The following is a 23,401-nucleotide window of genomic DNA, read 5'->3' as shown; positions in this document are numbered from 1 at the left end:
TAGCCCCATCTGTCTGTCTTGTCTGGTACGAACGCTTGCTGTAGGCTCGGTGAGGTAACCGTTTAGCAAGCGTTCGTGTTCTCTATTTCGTGTTTGTGTTTGATTGGTTAGTTAGGGTGACACGCTTATCACTGGGTGCCTAACGCGCGGTGATCGTGTTTAAACGCGTTCGCTGTTGCGAATGAGTGCGGTGTTCACGTTTAGCTAGCGTTTGTTATTTTCCTTGATGTTCTTATTGTTGTTTGCTGTGCCTTTCGCTACTCTCGTGCTCTGTCCTGCACAGTCTTGTGTCTGTTGGCAATTGCCAGTCTGGCGATTGCATTCATACTTAGTTTCTGATGTGTGTTCACCGTCGCTGGGTGGCGATTAGATTGGTGGACACACATTCATTCTGTCCCTGTGCCCTTTCTTTATACTTGTGCTCTGTCTAGTTCAGTCTTGTTTCCCTTTTGGCAATCGTAATCTCTTGCAATTGCGTTCTCACTAGGTTTCCGCTGTTGTGTGTTCACGTCGCTGTGTCGGGTGGCGACTAGATTGGTGGACATACATACATTCTAACTCTGTGCTTACTCAGTCTTGTTTCACTGTTAGCAATCGTCATCTCTTGCGATTGCGTTCTCACTTGGTTTCCCCTGTTGTGTGTCCGCTGTTGCTGGGTGGCGACTAAATTGGTGGACATACATACATTCCTTCTCTGTGCTTATTCAGTCTTGTGTCGCCGTTGGCAATTGCCATCTCTTGCGATTGCTTTCCCACTTGGTCGTCGCTGTTGTGTGTTCATCGTCGCTGGGTGGCGACTAGATTGGTGGACACACATACATCCTGTCTCTGTGCTCTCTCTCTTTAAGAGCTGTCTTGCCCTGCATTGATTCCCCTCGTACAATTCCTATCTGGCATCTGTGGCAGTACAGAGGGGTTGTTCCTCTGTTCTCCACAGCTCCATCTGCCGGCAGGAATTCCCCTCTACAGGTGCATAGCACCATTGCTGGGCTCTCTCAGATTATACGCTTGTGGAGGATTTCCACAGTGTCAGCGCGCATCCTGTACGCTGACCATGGAATTAATTCCACAATCGTTACACATTTATTGTTACTTCAGGCAGGGAGGTGGACAGAGACGGTGGAAAAATTATTACTTCTGTTTTACTCATATTAAGTTTTAGGAAGCGAGAGGACATGAAGGAGGATATAGCAGACAAGCGGTCAGGTACACGTTTAAGCCGGGAGTTAAGGTCTGGGGCAGAGAGGTATAGTTGTGGATCATCTGCATAGAGGTGGTATTGAAACCCAAATGAGTTGATTAAATCACCAAGACCGTGCATGTAGATGGAAAAAAGGAAGGGACCAAGGACAGAGTCTTGGGGAACCCGGACAGACAAAGCATGAGGAGAAGAGATCTGATCTGAGTAGGAGACTGTGATGGACCTTCCAGAGAGGTAGGAAGATAACCATGTGAGAGCAAGGCCCTTTATTCCGCCATTTGAAAGTATTTGTAGGGGTAAGGTGTGGTCAACAGTATCAAATGCTGATGACAGGTCAAGAAGGATGAGTATGGAAAATTGACCTTTGGATTTGGCTGTAAGAAGGTCATTGGCCACTTTGGTAAGGGCTGTTTCCGTGGAGTGGTTAGAGCAAAAGCCAGACTGGAACTGATCAAGTAGGGAGTTAACAGATAAATAATGGCTTAAAGGGAACCTTAACTGGCGAGGAAAAATAAATTCACTTACCTGGGGGCTTTCCCAAGCCTCCTGCAGCCATCCGGTGCCCGCGCCGGTCCTTCGGTGCCCTCTGGTCTCCCTCCGCCGCTAAGTTTCGTTTTCGGACGACTGCCAGTCGTCCTCGGGCCACTTCCGCATTCCTAGTCGTAAACTGCAGTAAAGCGCGTCCGCATGACGCGTTTGGCGTCATGCACTTGACACGTTTGGCATCATGCGGATGCGCTTTACTGCAGTTTACGACGAGGAATGCGGAAGAGGCCCGAGGACGACTGGCAGTCGTCCGAAAACGAAACTTAGCGGCGGAGGGAGACCGGAGGGCACCGAAGGACCGGCGCGGGCACCGGACGGCTGCAGGAGGCTTGGGAAAGCCCCCAGGTAAGTGAATTAATTTTTCCTCGCCAGTTAAGGTTCCCTTTAATTCTGCATGTATATGGCGTTCAAGTAGTTTGGATGCAAATGGAAGAAGTGACACTGGGCGGTAGTTGGCAAGTGTGGTAGGCTCTAGAGAAGGTTTTTTAAGTAGTGGTGTCACAACAGCTTTTTTGAGTGGGGACGGAAAGATGCCAGGAGAGGGACAGGTTAAATAACATTGTTAGTGCAGGCAAGAGAGATGATGATAGCTGCGGAAGGAAATGGGAGGGAATAGGATACAAAGAACAGGTGGTTAGATTAGCTTTGGCAATTACAGAGGAGAGAGAGTGTTCAGAGAGTGGAGAGAAGGCAGTTAGAGAACAGTCAATGAGAGGTGTGGAGGTGGGATTTGAGGGCTGCGTGGAGAATTCACTTCTGATTTTGTCAATTTTATCAGTGAAGTATGTTGCAAATTCTTCAGCTGATAAGCAAGATGGAGGAGGAGGAGGGGGATGGAGAACGGAGTTGAAGGTGCTGAACAAGCATTTTGGATTGTGTAAATGGGCGGATATTAGGGAAGAAAAATAGGACTTTTCTGCCACAGAGCACTGGCGTAACAATAGGGCCTGCAGCCCCTGCTCCCGCAGGGGGCACACGGGGCCGGTTTGTGGAGGCTGGAGGGGTGGCAGCATGAGGGGAAAGTCGTGGCCACAGTCGGCAGGGAGAGGCACTGGCCTACGGAGGGGGGTATTCCGGGTGTCTGGAACACCCCCCCTGCACCAAAAGAATCTGTGTGCAGCGCTGCGGGGGCCTCGCTTGCGGAGGGCGTACGGGCACAGGCAGAGCTGCGGGGAGAGAAGACGTTCCACTTACGGTGCCTGGATCCTGCGCTGCTTCTATGTACTTCCTGTCTCAGCGTCTGTCGCTATGGTAACAGCGCCCCCTGTGATGATGTAACCGCATGTCATCACAGGGGGAGCTCTTACCGATGCGTCGCGCGCCGGGAGAGGCTGAAGATAGAAGCTGCGTGCAGGATGAAGGCAGGTAAGTGGAAACTCCTCTCTCCCCGCTCCCCCGCCTACCTATCTAACCTATACTGGGGCATATACCTATCTAACCTATACTGGGGGCATATAACTATCTAACCTATACTGGGGGCATATACCTATCTAATCTATACTGGGGGTATATACCTATCTAATCTATACTGGGGGTATATACCTATCTAATCTATACTGGGGGACATATACCTATCTAATCTATACTGGGGGACATATACCTATCTAATCTATACTGGGGCATATACCTATCTAATCTATACTGGGGATATATACCTATCTAATCTATACTGGGGGCAACTATATGGGCTACCTATACTGCGGGCACCTATACCTGTCTCCACGTTGGGGCGCATTTTACGCCCTCGCCCTGAGTGCAATTTGGCCTAGAAACTGCTAGTATTTGGCTCCACCCACATCATGTTTTGGCCACGCCCACACGCGGCTTTCAAGAATCCCCCCCCCCCCCCCTTGAAAATCCTGGATTTGCCCCTGAGAGGGGAAGTTCCCCCCCCCCCCCCTCCCTCACCTCGGGGCTCTCCCCTCTGCGCTCCCCTCCAGCTTAAATGTTTGTCCGTGGGCAGCGGCGGGCAGGAAACAGATACATACCTTCCGTGCGCTCCACCAGCCTGCGTTCCTCTCGCTAGCCTGTGACGCGACTTCCGGTATAACAGGAAGTCGCGTCAGAGGCTAGCGAGAGGAACGCACTGGCTGGAGCGCACGGAAGGTATGTATCTGTTTCATGCCCACGGACACACATTTAAGCTGGAGGGGAGCGCAGAGGGGAGAGCCCCGGGGTGAGGGAGAGGGAGGGAACTTCCCATCTCCCCGCTGACTGTGGCCACGGCTTTCCCCTCATGCTGCCACCCCTCCAGCCCCCACAAAACTGCCCCGTGCGGGCCCCAGGGAGGGGGGGGGCACTCTGAAAATCTGCAAGGGGGCCCGGTGGGGCCTAGTTACGCCCCTGGTACAGAGAGTGCGTTTCTGAAGTTGTTCAAGGCAATTTTATATGAGATGAAATCCTCACTTGTGTTACATTTCCTCCAGCGCCGTTCAGCTGCTCTAGACTAGAGCATCTTTGCTTTCTTAAAAGCAAAGCGCATCTTTTTAACTGTTTAGTGGTTTTTGTCATCCAGGGTTGGCGACAGACACGGTGAGGGCGGGCATTGACGAGGGGGGTGAAGTCATCCATGACTTTTGTAATGGAGCTGCTGTAGTGTATAGCAGCCGAGTCTGGGTCAGTGAAGGATTGTGTGAGGAGAGGTGCCAGGGCATCAGAGACAGTTTGAATGTCTAGATTGCGATAGTTTCTTCGAGTATGTGAGCGTGCTTGTGCCAGGGTGGTAGGAAAAGAGGAGGAGAGAGAGAAGCTAAGTAGGTTATGGTCAGAGAGTGGTATGGATCATTAGTAAAGTCAGGGACAGCACATAGACGAGTGAATACGAGGTCAAGCGTATGGCCATCAGTGTGGGTTGAGGTAGAAGACCACTGAGACCAGCCATAGAAGGATGTGAGTGATAGAAGTTTTTTGGAGACGGTGTTATCGGTGTCAATAGCAATGTTAAAATCGCCCATAATGATGGTAGGGATGTCAGGATAGGAACTGGAGAAGCCAGGCAGAGAAATGATCTAAGAAAACAGAAGCAGGGCCTGGAGGACGGTAAATAACTGCAATTTGGAGGTTCAAGGGAGAGTATAGTCGGACTGCATGGACTTCAAAGGATGGCAGGGAGAGAGAGGGAATAGGAGTGAGAGGCTTGAAGGAGCATTTATCTGAGAGGAGAATGCCCACACCACCACCATGTTTATTCCTACTTCTAGGAGTGTGGCTAAAGTGGAAACCTCCATAGGAGAGGGCGGCAGGTCAGACTGTGTCAGAAGGGGTCAACCAGGTTTCAGTGAACAAGGGGCGGCCACCTCCTTTAAATCAGGTAATCCATCCAGCGGCGGCCAGGAAGGGAGGGAGGGGCAGGCTGCCCACCTATCTGGCTAAGCTATACTGGGGACAACTATACTAGCTATCTATACTGAGGCAATTATACTCCCTATACTGGGGCAACTATACTACTTATACTGAGGGCAACTATACTCCCTATACTGGGGCAACTATACTAGCTACCTATACTGGGGGCAACTATAATAGCTACCTACCTATACGGGGGGCAACTATACTGGGGGCAACTATACTGCCTATACTGGGGCAACTACAGTATACTGGATACCTATACTGGGAGCAACTATACCTGGCTACCCTATACAGGGGGCACCTATACCTGGCTACCTACTGTACCTATACTGAGGGTGAACATTTTTGGGTGCTGTGAGATCATTCCAAATCGGAGGGGCACATCCTCACAACAAGTTTCACAGCAAAAAGTCTAGAACCGTCCCTGATAAGAAATATAGCATTTTAAAATACGGAAATTGTCAGTTAAATACATTTCAGTAGAAAAAGGCATATATTTACATGGGACAGAGGGATTGGCTTCCCAAAGAGGGACTGTCCTTCCAAAAAAGCAACATTTGGGACGTACGTGCTTTGCCTCACACAGTGCATTGCTGTATGTATTTTTAGCATACAACATATGTGTTGCTGTTCCATTGAAATTGCTCAGTATCTGCCTGGCAACAGACATACAATACAACTCACAGGCCAATGTAACCTGAGCCTTGCTGCAATAACCTCTTTATTACACAGGGAAGAGAAGAGCACTTCTGTGTGGAACTGACCTAGTTTTGTGAACACACTAATCATTTACACTCACCACATCCTGCCCAAAAAGCCTTGCAGTGCATCATATACTGTATCCAGACCACAGCAGGTACATCTTTGTAGTACAGATGATTAAAGTCAACCCAGGGCAGCCTATAAGTATAACTTTAATACTTGCCTCGGTAGAGGAAAGGCACTGGATAGTCCAGAGGCTTCCTATGTCCTTTTTGACCTCGCTGTTACTGCACCGGATCTTCTGAACTTATCTCACAAGGTCTTCTGTTCTCGTTGCCGTGCTTATACTGTGGCAGTACAGCAGTGGGGACTAGTGTTGGGCGAACATCTGGATGTTCGGGTTCGGTGTGGTTCGGCCGAACATGCCCCTGATGTTCGGCATGTTCGAGCCTAACCCCGAACCCAACCCGAACATGTCCCTTTGGGGCCCCTATAGGGTCCCAGCATAAAGGGAGAGCATGCCCCGAGCGCGGAGGGGGGGGGGGGGGTCGGAAATTCCCCCCACCCCTCCCCGCTAAGCTCTCCCTTCTGCCGGTACCCTATAATTAAATTTAAGTGCCCAAAAGTACCTGAGGAGGAGGAGGGCAGGAAGAGGTAAGCCGGAGTTCTTGGGCACTAGTACCATCTGGTACTTCCGCCCTCTCTTGACTAGAGGTGTACCGAACGGTTCGCCGGCGAACTGTTCCAGGCGAACATTGGGGGTTCGCCTGCGCCAGGCGAACTTTTCCGGAAGTTCGATTCGCCCCATAATGCACTATGAGGGTCAACTTTGACCCTCTGCATCACAGTCAGCAGGCACATTGTAGCCATTCTGGCTACAGTAAGCCCTGGAGCCCCCCCCCCCCCCCCCCCCCCCCCCCCCTTATATAAGGCAGCCTCCGGCGGCCATTACAGTCACTCGTGTGCCTGCTAGAGAGAGGAAAGGGACAGCTGCTGCAGACTTTTTCTCTTAGGGACAGATTAGTTAGGTTCTAGGCTGCTTTGCTTGTTCCTGACTGATTAATATTGCTTTTAAAGCACCCAGCAACAGCTCTTTTCAGACCTCAACCTGTACATTTTTTTTTCTGACACTTTTGTTGCATGCACAGCCTTGCTAATTGATAGTGTGTGTGCCACTGCCAGCAGCCCAGCACATTCAGTGACTGACTGCCTGTGTGTGTGACAGGGAGCTGCACATTGTACTACCCAGTACTGCATATACCCCAGTACCTGTTGTGTTTACTTAACCCACCTCATCACTGCATATACCTAGCTTTGTGTTGAGTGAACCCAGCTCACTGCATCTAACTACCCAGTACCTGTTGTGTTTACTTAACCCACCTCATCACTGCATATACCTAGCGTTGTGTTGAGTGAACCCAGCTCACTGCATCTAAGTCTAACTACCTGTTGTGTTGAGTGAGAACCCACCTCACTGCATCTTAAGTACCTTTACTGTATACTGTTCAGTGAACCCAGCTCACTGCATCTAACTACCCAGTACCTGTTGTGTTTACTTAACCCACATCATCACTGCATATACCTAGCGTTGTGTTGAGTGAACCCAGCTCACTGCATCTAACTACCTGTTGTGTTGAGTGTGAACCCACCTGGCCACCTCACTGCATCTAACTACCTGTTGTGTTGAGTGAGAACCCACCTCACTGCATCTTAAGTACCTTTACTGTTGAGTGAACCCAGCTCACTGCATCTAACTACCCAGTACCTGTTGTGTTTACTTAACCCACCTCATCACTGCATATACCTAGCGTTGTGTTGAGTGAACCCAGCTCACTGCATCTAACTACCTGTTGTGTTGAGTGTGAACCCACCTGGCCACCTCACTGCGTCTAACTACCTGTTGTGTTGAGTGAGAACCCACCTCACTGCATCTTAAGTACCTTTACTGTTGAGTGAACCCAGCTCACTGCATCTAACTACCTGTTGTGTTGAGTGTGAACCCACCTGGCCACCTCACTGCATCTAACTACCTGTTTTGTTGAGTGAGAACCCACCTCACTGCATCTTAAGTACCTTTACTGTTGAGTGAACCCAGCTCACTGCATCTAACTACCTGTTGTGTTGAGTGTGAACCCACCTGGCCACCTCACTGCATCTAACTACCTGTTGTGTTGAGTGAGAACCCACCTCACTGCATCTTAAGTACCTTTACTGTTGAGTGAACCCAGCTCACTGCATCTAACTACCTGTTGTGTTGAGTGTGAACCCACCTGGCCACCTCACTGCATCTAACTACCTGTTGTGTTGAGTGAGAACCCACCTCACTGCATATAGCTAGCATACCCCCTGAGATGGACAAAATGGACAAACCAGGTAGAGGAAGAGGTAGAGGCAGACCCAGAGGAAGGCCACCAGGCACCGGCAGGTCTGTGGCTGTGCGAGGTGGTGTTGCTGTGTTTTTCATGCGGACCTGCCCCAAAATACAGTGCTCAGAAGAAGGCACGTGCCATCACTTCCCAAAATCGTGAGGAGGTGATTGAGTATTTAACACAGAACACCTCATCTTCCGCAGCCACCAGCGCTACAACAAGCACCACATCCACTGCATTTGACACTTCGCAGGAGTTATTTGGTGGTGGTGGTGAAATCACTGATTCCCAGCCACTACTGCAACAACAACAAGAAGAACAACAGACATACGTCTGAGTTAGGTGGCGATAGTATGGACGTAACGTGTGTGGATGGGGATGATGGTGGACCACCTGAAGTTGGTGCACTTGAGGAGGTGTCTGAGGAAAGCGCAGCTGGCCAGGAGGATTATGATGACGATTATACGGATACCACATATGTTCCCGGTAGAGGAGATGACCAGGGGGACAGTTCAGAGGAGGAGTCAGAGAGGAGTAGGAGGAGACGACTCCATGATAGAAGCAGAGGGAGCTCGTCCTCAGAAACAGCTGGGGGCAGTGTCCGGTGCCATGTATCGCCAGCTATGGCCAGGGAGCACACATGCCCTTCAACGTCAGCTGCTGCTGATGCCACCGTAGCGCCATCACCCCAGGGGGGCTCAGCGGTTTGGAAATTTTTTCACGTGTGTGTCTCAGATCGGAGCAAAGCCATCTGTTGTCTCTGCCAGCAAAAATTGAGCCGTGGAAAGGCCAACTGTCACGTAGGGACAAGTGCTTTACGAAGGCACTTGGAGAGAAGGCACAAACAGCTATGGCAAGAACACCTGAGGAAAAGAAGCACCCCTCAAAAGACAAGCAGCGGAGAACAACCGTGGCAGCCGTCACAGGGGGCTTCTGCTGCTCCACGTTCCCATGGTATTGTTCGTGGCTGGGGGGAGGAAGAATGGATACACTTTTAAACAATTTAAAAATACAACCATCTAAACTTTCAAACAATTTAAAAATACAACCATCTAAACTTTCAAACAATTTAAAAATACAACCATCTAAACTTTCAAACAATTTAAAAATACAACCATCTAAACTTTCAAACAATTTAAAAATACAACCATCTAAACTTTCAAACAATTTAAAAATACAACCATCTATCATTTTCAAAAAATTTAAAAAAAGGGCAAAAAAACTTGCCCTCCGTAAAACATTCTTGGCAAATGCTTTCGACTTGGTTTGTCTTCCGCTGGCTCAAGGGTCCATCTGACCACAGATGCCTGGTCTGCAAAGCACGGTCAGGGCAGTTACAGCATGGGTCTCAGCAGGCTCCCACTTCGGGCCGCAATCCAACCTTCATTCCCCGCGGTGACAATGGCAGACTTGCCCTCCATAACTGATTCCCGTTAAAGGATTTAAAGTTAATTCATTTCAAATACACAGCAGGGCCTCGAAAGTCCGCCTCATGTATTGTTATTTTTGGTCACTACCGCGGGGCGGGCGTGCATGCCTACCTGCTGCCCTCCTTGGATGTGTAGTGGTAGCCGTTTCTCAGGCTCCACACCGGATTCCATCCCTCATTCCCCGGCCATTACCCGGGGTCACAAATGACAGACTTGCCCGCCTCCATATGATTCTCGTGAAAGGAATGTGGTGTCATCTTTGCCCGCCATAACTGGTTCTCGTTAAAGGATTTAAAGTTAATTCATTTCAAATACACAGCAGGGCCTCGAAAGTCCTCCTCCTGTATTGTTATTTTTGGTCACTACCTCGGGGCGGGCGGGCGTGCATGCCTGCCCGCTGCCCTCCTTGGATGTGTAGTGGTAGCCGTTGCTCAGGCTCCACACCGGATTCAAACCTCTCATTCCCCGGCCATTACCCGGGGTCACAATGGCAGACTTGCCCGCCTCCACAGGATTCTCATTGTAGCGGTACTGAACAAGTACACAGCAAGTAGAAAATGTAAATTAAAAACAAAACGTAAGCTTTTTAACAATGCCATGGAAAGTTGAGAAGGAAGTCACACATTACCTGACATCACTGAGTGAGGAAGAGCAATCACGCCATGTTGCGCAGTAGTCCAGCATGGCCGTCACTACACAAACAGCTGTTTGCGGTGCGTTACACAGTGAGTTTGGTGTGTCAGTGTGAAGCAGTACTCTAATTACACTCCCTGTTTGATGTATACACATGCAAGATGTTTGAAAGCACGTTAGGCCTGCAATTTAGCATTCAATGTGATTTATGCCCTTAAAACGCTGCTTTGTGTCACATCCAGATTTTTCACCGGGACTTTTGGCATGTATCCCACTCCGCCATGCCCCCCTCCAGGTGTTAGACCCCTTGACACATCTTTTCCATCACTTTTGTGGCCAGCATAATTTTTTCTATTTTTCAAAGTTCGCCTCCCCATTGAAGTCTATTGCGGTTCGCGAATTTTTCCGCGAACCGAACCTTCTGCGGAAGTTCGCGAACCGAAAATCGGAGGTTCGCGACATCTCTACTCTTGACGCACTTCCTGTTTACATTTGAAGTCGCGTCAAGAGGGTGCAGAAGTACCGCGATGATGCGAACGAGGGTACGCGTCATCTACATGATGACACGTACCCTCGTACGCGTCATCGCGGTACTTCTGCGCACTCTTGACGCGACTTCAAATGTAAACAGGAAATGCGTCAAGAGAGGGCGGAAGTACCAGATGGTACTAGCGCCCAAGAACTCCGGCTTCCCTCTTCCTGCCCTCCTCCTCCTCAGGTACTTTTGGGCACTTAAATTTAATTATAGGGTACCGGCAGAAGGGAGAGCTTAGCGGGGAGGGGTGGGGGGCATTTCCGACCCCCCCCCCCCCCCCGCGCTCGGGGCATGCTCTCCCTTTATGCTGGGACCCTATAGGCGGCTATGTTCGGCCGGACACGGCTGTGTTCGGCCGAACAAAGAAGGCCTGTTCGGGTTCGGGCAGCGTGCCCGAGCACCCTCCCGAACACCATGAGGTGTTCGGGGGTTGCCGAACCGAACCCGAACAGGCCAAAATCCGGGCGACCCGAACAGTGGCGAACACTTTTCGCCCATCACTAGTGGGGACACTGTGTACGAGTGCGGCCGAACTGCTCCATTGTGAGTGGCTCCTTGCTACTCTGCAAACATGGCTGAACTCACACAATACGCGCAGTACAGGACTGCTTATGCACAAAGAGGAGCATGGCCACAGACTTTCAGAGGGTCCCGAGCAGTGGCGGTGGTCTCGAGGAGGGCACAGGTTGCCTCTGGAGGATCCAGAGCATTCCCTCTTCTTAGGTAAGTATCAAGAAGTATTTTTTCCTGTGATTGAATTTTCAGACACTGTGCAAGTGTTAGGCACCACCAGGAGGGTTCTGTGTGAAAGTAGGGAGAGGTTAGATTAAGGGTGGGCAAACTCTTTGACTTGAGGGCCATATGGGGTTCTCAAGTTTGGTTGAGTGACTGGATTAGAATAGGTCGAGTGCAGCGCCCAAAGCACGGCGTTGCAAACATGGGCGTGGCCATGAAAGAATGTGGGTGGAGCTTACAGTAATATAACTGTGTAACGTAAAGACAATGGTCCCAAGTTTCTTCCAAAACACAGTTAGGCAAAGTAACCTTAAAGTTAGGTAGACCGTGTTTCCCTCACACTGCTTCCAAAGAAAAAAAAACAAAAAAACATGCACACGTAATAAGGCAGTGTCCCGTCCCCCCCCCCCCCTCTTTAAAAAAAAACAAAACAAACCATATACTGTAACACATAAGAGGATAGCATTTTCCACCAAGATGTGGTGGAAGGGCAGATTTGCATCATGGATGTGCAGACGATCTGCAGGAACCGTGTGATGCTATCATGCCAATATGGGCCAAAATCTTTGAGGAATCCAGAATTAAGGCAGTTCTGAAAGCACATGTGAAATGCACATACATTGCTCCACATATATGAAGTGAAGCACGTTACCTCAGACAACAAAATGCTTCCCTGGTGCCAGTGGTTCCCCTCCCACCCTACTTCATCCTGGGTACGCCACTGAACCCCCTAGTATAGATAGCCTGGTGTGCCCAAAATATAGACAAATCCGAAGGTTAGGCAGCCTCCACCCACATAAGTAGCCAGGTATGTTCAAAAGTTAGGCAGACAGCACCCAGTATAGATAGCCACATGTGCCCCTGGTATTAGTCAGCCCCCCAGTATAGGTAGCCTGGTGAGTCTTCAGTATTAGGAAGCCCCTCCCATTATAGGTAGCCACGTGTGTCCGCACATTAGGCAGTGTTTGCCCAATGTAAAATCTTTCCTCTCTCTGTTTTACTGTAAAAAAAAAACCAACTGATAAATTCTGAAATGTATCACTGGTGGTGACATCTAGTCCTACCAGGTGATCTCTGTACATAGTACTTCCAGGGCCGGATTTCTGGAAAGGCCAGAAAGGCCACGGCCTAGGGCGATAAAATTAGATAAGATAAGAAGGGCGGCATGACTTGGAGAGAGAAGAGGTCATATGTCAAAGTAAATCATCTCTTCTGGTCCCGCAGCACAGCCAGCCAGCGCCCTGCTCTGCACTAATAGCTGAATTCCACAGTTCCCCAATCCCTGCATCTCTCTCTCTCACTAGTGTTGGGCGAACAGTGTTCGCCACTGTTCGGGTTCTGCAGAACATCACCCTGTTCGGGTGATGTTCGAGTTCGGCCGAACACCTGGTGGTGTTCGGCCAAACTGTTCGGGGTTCGCCGAACTACTGAATGCATGGCCGAACAGGGCCCCTGTTCGGCCGAACAGGGCCCTGTTCGGCCGAATACTGCCCCCCATGGGGTCGCAGGCATAAGGGGGGAGCATGCCCCGATCGCGGGGGGGTCGGAAATTCCCCCCACCCCCTCCGCTAGCGCTCCCCCCTCTGCCCGCTTCCCCATACAAAAAGTTTGAAACAAGTTCAATAGTACCTGGGCTGGTGGCACTGGCTGGCAGTGGAGTGAGGAGGAGGAGGAGTCCGAGTAGCAGAGTGACGTTGAGGCCGGGCAGCGGGCGGTTCAGCGCTAGTACCCTTGTGGTACTTCCGCCCTTTCTCTGACCTCACGTCCTCTGCATACGAGGGTACGCATCACGCGTACCCTCGTATGCGTCATCACGCAGAGGACGTGAGGTCAGAGAAAGGGCGGAAGTACCACAAGGGTACTAGCGCTGAACCGCTCGCTGCCCGGCCTCAACGTCACTCTGCTACTCGGACTCCTCCTCCTCCTCCTCCTCACTCCACTGCCAGCCAGTGCCACCAGCCCAGGTACTATTGAACTTGTTTCAAACTTTTTGTATGGGGAAGCGGGCAGAGGGGGGAGCGCTAGCGGAGGGGGTGGGGGGAATTTCCGACCCCCCCCCCGCGACCGGGGCATGCTCCCCCCTTATGCCTGCAACCCCATGGGGCCCCCAAAATGGGCATGTTCGGGGGTCCCATTGACTCCCATTGAGTTCGGCGTTCGGGCCGAACATGCCGAACATCTGGCCCATGTTCGGCCTGTTCGGCCCGAACCCGAACATCCAGGTGTTCGCCCAACACTATCTCTCACTTCCTGATGTGTTAAAACAATCAGGATCAATCATATCGGTCATCTGATAATCCATTCCTTTCTTTGTATGATAGACTTACAGATCGATGTGAGAAATACCAGGGATTTACATTACAAAGCAGATAGAACTAAGTTCCGCTGAGTTTTAATGCCAAGCATTCCCAAACATCAGAGAGCTCTGCAGTTTCTTCACCACTTTTACAACTTTGACACTGACCTCAGCTAATTTATCTAATCCTAATTTATGACTGTTTTAGCAGTGGTCGCTTCTCTTCCTTAGTTAACTCTTTCCTGACTCATTTTCTGTCTTCCAGCTCCTACCATCTATGAGACTGCAGGATAAAAAATGCTGTTTTCTTCCCTTTCATTGCTAAATTGTCATTTTAAATGACACCTGAGCAGTGGTGCTCATCCAATATTTGGGTATCCGAACTACCCAGATAATCTGAACTTTTTCCACTATCCAAACTTTGAATAGCAATTCGGATATTTTTTTAAAATCTGCACTATCCGAGAAAACTCGGATTTCCCATCTGAGAGAGAGATTTTAAGTCCCCACATCATTAAAAAAACATGATGTTACATGCCTCATTTACCCTAATAAACGTTTTAAAGGCAATTTAAATAAGCCTTCTTTGTTCCCGTATACTGCCAATATGTTAGAGCACACCACCATATGTACATTCAGCATTCAAAAGAGATGCATAGATTTTTCAGCACATATAAATAAATGTCATTCAGATGCTTTAAAGTGAAGCTGAACTCTTGCACAGGACAGAAGGAAAACAGAGAACTGTATCCTGTATGCATTTAGAGAGCCTGTCTAATTCCCCCTCCTCTGTGTCACAAGTTGTAATTTAATCTCTACACTGTGTCACCTGACTGCCACAACAGCTAAGCTCATTTGAAAGCACAGGATGTTAAACATATGTCTGCTTCCATAAAAGCAGGAAGTAGACACACTGCAGATTTATTGCAGGATTTGTATCAGCTGTAACAAAAATGTTTTTATTGAAAGGTTATGTTGTTGCGTATCTTTTAGAGCAGAGAGGAAGTTCTGAGTTCAGGTCCACTGTAATTACAACAGAACATCCAAAGTGGGTCTTGACAGGATGTTTTCTACTTACCTGTTCTCTGTTTTGGATGGGCTTCTCTCCATTGCACTGCCCTGCCACCTGTTGGTGGCTCCGACTGCAGCCAGTCGCACAGAGGACAAAGAAGCAGCGCATGCTCTGGCCACTCGCGCTCCCTGTCACCTGTATGTGGCTCTGACTGCAGCCAGTCGCACAGAGGACAAAGAAGCAGCGCATGCTCTGGCCACTCGCGCTCCCTGTCACCTGTATGTGGCTCTGACTGCAGCCAGTCGCACAGAGGACAAAGAAGCAGCGCATGCTCTGGCCACTCGCGCTCCCTGTCACCTGTATGTGGCTCTGACTGCAGCCAGTCGCACAGAGGACAAAGAAGCAGTGCATGCTCTGGCCACTCGCGCTCCCTGTCACCTGTATGTGGCTCTGACTGCAGCCAGTCGCACAGAGGACAAAGAAGCAGCGCATGCTCTGGCCACTCGCGCTCCCTGTAATATCTCGCTCCTGCCCAGATGTGCTCAGCAACTGAGGCCGGTACAGTGTTATGCATTCTTGACAAGTACCGGTCATACATCAGCGTCATTTCTCAAGTATGCATGCCCAGAACACTATCGCGTGCTGTGCACATTCGGGCAGGAGCGCAAATTACAGGAATTATTTGTTGAATGGGAGACAGAGCAGCACAACTGAGATGAGCCCATTCAAACCAATGATCGCTAGTCAGAGTGTTGGACAATTTTTTTTTTGGGGGGGGGGGGGGGGCGCTTGGTGACAGCAGGCCTAGGGCACTGGAAAGTACAAATCCGGCCCTGAGTACTTCAAGTAAATGAACATTCCGCAGACTCAGGTTTGGCTTGCTTGGCTGTTGGAAACAGCCGCTCTTTCCCACAATGCAGCCAGATTACACAGTAAACCATGGTCATGACATCACACTGTGGGAAAGGTTTCTTTACAATATCAGCCATACAGGCATCCCTTATGATCTATTCGATGATCAGGGACAGAGGCGCTTTACCACATATAGACACTCTTATGGTGGCCATACATGGTACAATTTTTTCATCCAATCTTACCATTTCTATGTAGTATAAGGGTAAATTAAGTGAATATACTGAAAGGATAATTTAGGCAGTTCCCTTATATTACATAGAAATAGTAAGATTGGATGAGAAAATTGTACCATGTATGGCCACCATAAGAGTTGCTCCTTCTTGTATTTTTGCCTGAGGAAGTGGGCGTGAGACCTACAAAACGTGTTGCAGATGTTTTGGCGTAAGAAAAAAATGTAATTTGTATATTATACTTTCATGTGTCTTCTTTTGTGGGGAGGTAAGTCCACCATTAACCCCCCAATTTTAAACCGTTTTTAATTTATTTTATACTTCGTTGATGCCTGTTCCTCAAAGTGATCTTTTATCCACCCAGTGGATGGGTGTTACTACCCTTTTCTATCTACAGAGAGTGACATCTTAGCCCAGGTGGGGATGAGAACAATCCCCCATTGGTGTATTCAGTGGTTGCCTAGCTCGGCAACCTTTGTGAGTATACCATTCTATCAATTAATAATCTGTATGCCATCGATTTTACACTTTTGTGGCTCCCGAATCTTCCTTTTTGTCTCTACATATTTTAATGCAAGTCAATAGGAACACGGGAAAATTGCATGCCATTTGGAAGTCAATTGAATGTATTATTCATGTAATTTCCCATTGTAATTTTTTGCATACAAATGCATTTAAAATTCACAAATTTGCACATGAATATTCAAACAAAGGAATAGAAATATCGCAAATTATGCATGTAGAAATTTGCATGCATAAAATCTAGCAAAACAAGTGTGAACAGCCATTTTTTTAACTTTTAATATTTTTATGATTTTTAATAGGTACTAAGAAAAAGTACAAGAAATACAGATCTCCCAGAATATACTGCTACATAACCGCTACAATGATTTTGGTAAGCCATATCAGAGTAGCAGAATAACATGTCATAAAGCATTGTGTATATCAATTACATTACCAGTGGCATAGCTAAGGAACTTTGGGCCCCGGTGCAAGTTTTACATGGGGCCCCCCAAGCTCTATACATAGCAATTGATACGGCGCACCAAAACCTACCAAGGATTTCCACAGTGTAAGAGGTGCAAGAAGGGAATGGGAAACAGTTTTGTTAATGATTACTACTATTTTATTATTATTATTATTTATTGTATTTATAAAGCACCAACATATTCTTGCGTCAACTAAAGAGATTCGGCATGCCGCGCGAACTGGTGACCAGCTTCTATACCGCTACCACGGAATCCATACTGTTCCTCTGTCATAGTATGGTACACAGGAGCATCCGCCAAGGACAAGCACAAACTTCAAAGGGTAATTGACACTGCGGAGAAAATCATTGGATCACCCTTGCCTCCACTAGACCTTCTCCACATGGCGAGACTCGGGTCGAGGGCTTCCAAGATCTCTGGCGACCCCTCCCACCCGGGGAATCGCCACTTCAAGCTCATGCCAACAGGCCGACGTTACAGGACCATCTACGCCAGAACCACCAGGTGCAGGAACACATTCTTACCTCAAGCTGTTCTCCACCTGAACTCTATCACCTAGCCAGCACCCCGATCTCTGAACTCTCTCCACTCTGGGCAGTACTGGCCCACACTCTAGCTGCTAGTGCTCCCATGAGTGTTCCCTAGTATCTGCCAGAGCTCCCATGAATGTTCACCAGTATCTGCATGTCGCTATACCTGTCTCATTGTAATTCCTGTTGTTCTTGTTCTGTCTGTCATGTAAAGATGCCATGTGTACCACAACCAATTCCGGGTACGACAACTGCCGTACTTGGCGAATAAACTTGATTCTGATTCTGATATTACGCAGCGCTGGACAATAAATATATACAATGATACAAGGATGACAGACATAACAAGGTTATATAACATTTAGCAAAGTTATACATGCAAATTGTGAGAAAACGCGGAAAAGCCGCCGCGTGTACTGACAGCAAGGCGGCTGATTCCGCGTCCAAACGCGGCGGTCTGCACGCCGAAGCGTGCATCTAGTGACATGGCAGAACGCGGAAAAGCTGCCGCATGTACTGACAGCAAGGCGGCTGGTTCCACGTCCAGCGCGGCGGTTTGCACGCAGCAGCATGCAGCTGGTGTGGCTGAGCCTGTTAGTTCGCACAGGTTTAGGGCTACGCACACGCGCGCCAGAAGTCAGGACCTTTATGCCAGCAGGAGATGTGTCAGCTGATCAGGATGATCAGCTGATTCCTGCTGGACTCCTGATTGGCTGAGTGGTTCGGGTGGGGCGGCTGAGTCCTGCAACTATATATACAGTTTGCTTGTCAGTTGCTGATTGTCTGCCGTTGTGATCACTACGTGGAAGCACTCAGACCTTAGTCAGATCCAACAGTGTGTTTGAACCAGGAGGACCTGGGAATTCACACTGAGCCAGATTACTATTGTGTTATTATTGTGTTATGCTTCAGACTAGTTCCAGGGTGTAGAGACCACGGACCTCACACCCAAGACTAGGCATTGTTTGATATTTGTTATGACTTATTGCTTTCCTGACTATCCCTCTGCTTTCTGATTCGGTACCACGCATATCTGATATCACGTTGCCAAACCCTGCCTGACTTGGATACCGAATCAGCCTTCTGTCTTTGTACTTTATCTGTCTGTGTGTTGCCGACCTGGCTTGCCCGACCTCGAGAGCTATCTCTCTTGTTAAGAGATAGTCTCCTGACCTGGTAGTGACTACCACCTTCAGGTGTCACTCACAGGTTCAGCCTACCTTACCTTGAAACTCCACCCCTTTGGAGTTCTCAGGCTACTGGAAGGTCTCTGTTCCTCTCTAAAGGCAGTATCGCCCGTACTGCCAAAGACCACCCGCTCCCCGGGTGGTCTTACTCAAAGTTATTACTGTTGCATCAAACACTCATACTATAAGGTGTCCAGAGGTTAGTTATACTTGGATTATCGGTGATTCTGCAGATCATCAATAATCAGGTATAATCTGTATTCTTGGTGATACTGCAGATCACCAATAATCAGATTCTCTCTGTGTGCTGACACCGATCGTTACACAAATTGTACAAAATACATGATCATGCAATATGGGCTGGTTAGGTAGGCCCAGTAATACAAGTACAGGCTGTCATAGAACAGGAGCACATGATCCTGTAGATTACACTAGGGAATGAAGGACCCTGCCAGAGGCTTACAATCTAATTTAAAGCATCTATAAAAGTGATTATTACCAGCACAGGGCCATTAGAGAGCTAATACTGTAGTTAAGGGAGGGCCCTTCTGGGCCCCTCTGACCCAAGGGCCCTGATGCGGTCGTTACCTCTGCAACCCCTATTGCTACGCCCCTGGACATTACAAGGATAAATATTTTTTTTCTCAGTAGTTAATGTAGGTTACAAGCATCTTGTGAGTAAACCATGTGAGAACGAGGGTTAAGTTCTGTTCAATCCTGTCTATAGAGACACGTCTTAATTTATCAGACATACCTTCGACATATGGAGTATATAAAAAAAACAAGATCCATAGTTTAGAGATGAGAAAGAGAGACAGAAGAAAGAGTGGGGAAAAAAAGAGTAGCAGAGGAGGGGGTGTATGGAGAGAGCCAGGTGTCTCCCAGTTTCAGTTTCAAAATTGACCACCAGACTTTGACAACAGTACACATGGGAGTGGTATAGAGGTGTGGCTGGATAGTGTACTAGTTGAGGGCTCTGCCTCTGACACAATAGACCTGGTTTTAAATCTTGGCTCTTCCTGTTCAGTAAGCCGGCAGCACCTATTCAGTGAGGAGACCTTGGGCAAGACTCCCTAATACTGCTACTGCCTATAGAGCGCGTCCTAGTGGCTGCAGCTCTGGCGCTTTGAGTCCGCCAGGAGAGAAGCGCGATATAAATGTTTTTGTCTTGTCAAACATTTATAAGAGCCTAGCTGGCCTCAAGAGTAACTACTTAGCTGTAGTGATCCTCAGAGAGCCACCAGCGCACTGTAACTAATACTAAAACATAAAATATGGTGACGCCAGGCCACCTTGATCAATAGGTAAATGTAAATTTAGGTAGAATGTGGGGGCAAAAAAAAAAAAAGAACGGGCGGAGTGGCAGGCAACAGGACAGGTCACAGTATATGCCTGCCCCCCTCGTTTCTCTAGGTTATTTTAGCTTTGGTAATTATCCTTTAAACAGGGACTTAGGACAAATCACTGGGGTCTGTCTGAACAGATAAAGAAACTTTGGCAAAAAGATCAATTAAGTTGAGCAGTAGCTTCCTCCATATACTATATTTTGTGTTTAAATACAGTAACTAAGGGATCAATATTCAGGGTTATAAAGTCTTCTAGGTTAGGTGTGATCTGAATACCGAGATAACAGAATTGGGCAACCTTCGTGAGAGGAAAGTCAGTGATCTGAGGTGGAATTTCATCCAATGCCATAAAAATGGATTTGTCCTGATTAATCCAGCCGGAAGAATTACCAAATCTACTGATCATGGCTAGTACACTAGTGAGGTAGTTTCCAGGATCAGCTAGATATAAAGGGGCCCATACACTGGTCGATTTCAGCCATAGATCGATTTGATTCTATCGAATCGATTAATCCGAAATCAAATCTATTGATCAATTTGCGACCGATTTTGATGGATTTGATCTATCTGACAGGATGGAAAGTCTAGGTGGATCTGCTGCTGGCAGCAGATCCATGGCCCATAGAGTTGCATTGGATCTAATGGTCCAATAATGCATTTAGATAGATTTCCAATAGCTTTTATTGTAATATCTATTGGAAATCTGTTCCTGGTGTGTGACACACATCAGATAGATTCCTGTCAGATTTGACTTGACAAGCATCTGACAGAAATCTATCTGATGGTCGAATCTGCTGCAAATCTATGTGTATGGCCACCTTAAAAGTATATCGTCAGCATATAGAGATATACTCTCCTTTTTGTTGCCAACCTTAATCCCATCCATGTTATCTGCTCCCCTAATCAGAATTTCCATCAGTTCGATTGCAAGTCAAGTCAAGGCCAGATTTATAATTTTTCTGCCCATAGGCCATGGGCTTGATTCACAAAAGGGTGCTAACATAGTTAGCACGCCTAAAAGCTTTGGACATGCTAACTAGGGTGCTAAGTAGTTAGCACATACAAACTACTTAGTGTAACGATTGGGGAATTATTTCCGTGGTCAGCGCACAAGATGTGCGCTGACACTGCGGAAATCCTCCACAAGCGTATAAAATAACAGAACCCAGCTTTGGGTGCAATGCACCTGTAGAGGGAAATTCCCACCGGCAGATGGAGCTGTGGAGTGCAGAGGATTAACCCTCTGCACTGCCACAGATGTCAGATGGGAATTGTACAAGGTGAAGCAATACAGGGCAAGATAGCCCTTAGAGAGAGAGCGTGACCACAGGGACAGAATGTATGCGTGTCCACCAATCTAGAAAACAAAAGAGAACGCGAACGCTTGCTAAACGGTTACCTCACCGAGACGACAGCAAGCGTTCGTTCCAGACAGACAGACAGATGGAGCAACCAGTAGCAACCGCTGCTCTGTCTACACTCCTAAGGCAGAATACAGAAGGAACCACCACCTCTACCGCTAGGGCGAATGCGATCCAGACAGACAGATGGAGCAACCAGTAGCAACCGCTGCTCTGGCTACACTCCCAGACAGAGTATAGAAGGAACCACCGTCTCTACCGCTAGGGCGAATGCAATCCCAACAGACAGAACGATTTCCTGTCGACCGCCGCTGGCGACAAGACAATCGCAACAGATAGACAGTACAAAGCAATACAGGTAACAAACAACCTGACTATGCTAACAGGAATGCTAGGGCACTCCCAAGGAAATACTCTAAGATAACAATATTAGCAAACAGTAAGCAATAGGCTGAGACTCCAGGTAAGTTAGCAGGAACAAACCATCATGACCAGCAAGGAATTCTGGGAGGAAATGGTTTTTATACTGCAAGCCATCAGAGGAAGCAGCTAAGCAATTTGCATGACAAGTGGATGCAAATTCCTCCCGAGAACAGCAACTCTGCAGCTTGCAGAGTGGAGACAGGTCTCTTTTCCAGGGACCTGCAGCACTCAGACCTAACAAATGGTCAAAAAGCTGTCTGCCTATGCAGACAGCAGAGCAGATCATTACACTTAGCACCATAGTTAGCACATACAAACTTAGAACCGTAGTTAGCACATGCAAACTACTTAACACCATAGTTAACTACTACTTGGCACCGTGCTAACTACGGTGCTAAGTAGTTTGCATGTGCTAACTACGGTGCGGTGCGAAGTAGTTTGCATGTGCTAACTACTTAGCACCCTAGTTAGCATGTGCAAAGCATGTTAGCACATGCAAAGAAGCTTTTCACTGGCGTGCTAACACTTAGCACCCTTTTGTGAATCAAGCCCCAAGTGTGTTGGGACTCCTCTTCCTTGTGCATCACCCCCCTCCCACTCCATGTCCAGACCCCTTTTCCATGTGTATCATCCATGTGTTGACGCGTCACATTTTCATGGACAGCTCGCTACCTTGGACATTAACTTCCCTTTTTCATGTATTGCTCCCCATTTGCATCCTCCTCTTTCATATATATCAGCCTCTTTGTCATGACCAGGTGGCCCCTCGGTCTGAAGCCGCCCAAGGCCAGGGTCTGTGTGGCCTTTCCAGAATTCCGGCCCTGTTGCAAGTACGAAAATGGAGATGGGGCAGCCCTGACAGGTTCCTTTATACAGCTGAAGGTATATAACATCTCCTGTTCTAACTCTAGCTTTAGGAATGGAATATAAGCCTGTAACCATTTATTGAAGTTACTGCCGGACCCATATCCCTTTAGGCTCTCCCACAGCTATTAACACTCCACAGAATCAAATGCCTTTTCCATATCAAGAAAGGCAATAACTCTACAGGTATTCCATACCTCCCAACTTTTTGAGATGAGAAAGAGGGACACTTAAGCCACACCACTGATCTCGCCCGTCACACACCCTAGTCACGCACAACATAAAGATTTCATAAGAAAAATATGTTGTTTTATAATTCAAACCACACTGGTCCTTTCTATCCTGGTTCATTTTAAAATCCTTCATATTAACATTTTAAAATTGGTAATTTATCAATTTAAAGGATGTGAATAAAGTTTAGAGTCAAACACATTTTTTAGTAGAGAAATATATATATTTACATAGAAAGAGGGACAAAGTCCTGAAAGAGTGACAAATAAGGAGGAAAGAGGGACAGGGCTCCCAAAGAGGGACTGTCCCTCCGAAAAAGGGACAGTTGGGAGCTATGGGTATTCATCTGGAAATCTAAAGGTGTCCAACCAATGTTGTCAAAAATGTTGATTGTGTGTTGTAATTGTATCATGTATATTCAATTGTATGAAAAGATCTTTTAGATCTTAATTGTAAGAATTGTTTCAAAGACTGTAATCTTTATTTGCATTGTCTTCATAACAAGATTAAAGACTAAATATTGAAGTATGTGTATGATTATTATCATTTTATTATACTGTAATTATATTTTTTTAGTAAAG

General features: G+C 47.7%; 1 long non-coding RNA gene across 3 annotated transcripts in view; it reads left to right on the top strand.

The window, feature by feature from the left end:
• Nucleotides 1-23,401, top strand: part of LOC137526850 (uncharacterized) — a 468,244-nt gene that overhangs the window by 232,407 nt on the left and 212,436 nt on the right. For all 3 annotated transcript variants that reach the window (XR_011023123.1, XR_011023120.1, XR_011023121.1), the window contains one exon: nt 16,714-16,784. This is a non-coding gene — a long non-coding RNA (uncharacterized lncRNA). The remainder of the gene's footprint in view (nt 1-16,713; nt 16,785-23,401) is intronic.

This window comes from Hyperolius riggenbachi, chromosome 1 (assembly GCF_040937935.1).
Source record: "Hyperolius riggenbachi isolate aHypRig1 chromosome 1, aHypRig1.pri, whole genome shotgun sequence".
Lineage (NCBI taxonomy): Eukaryota > Metazoa > Chordata > Amphibia > Anura > Hyperoliidae > Hyperolius > Hyperolius riggenbachi.
The sequence above is the reverse complement of the archived record's forward strand: the minus strand, read 5'-3'. Positions and strand labels throughout refer to the sequence as shown.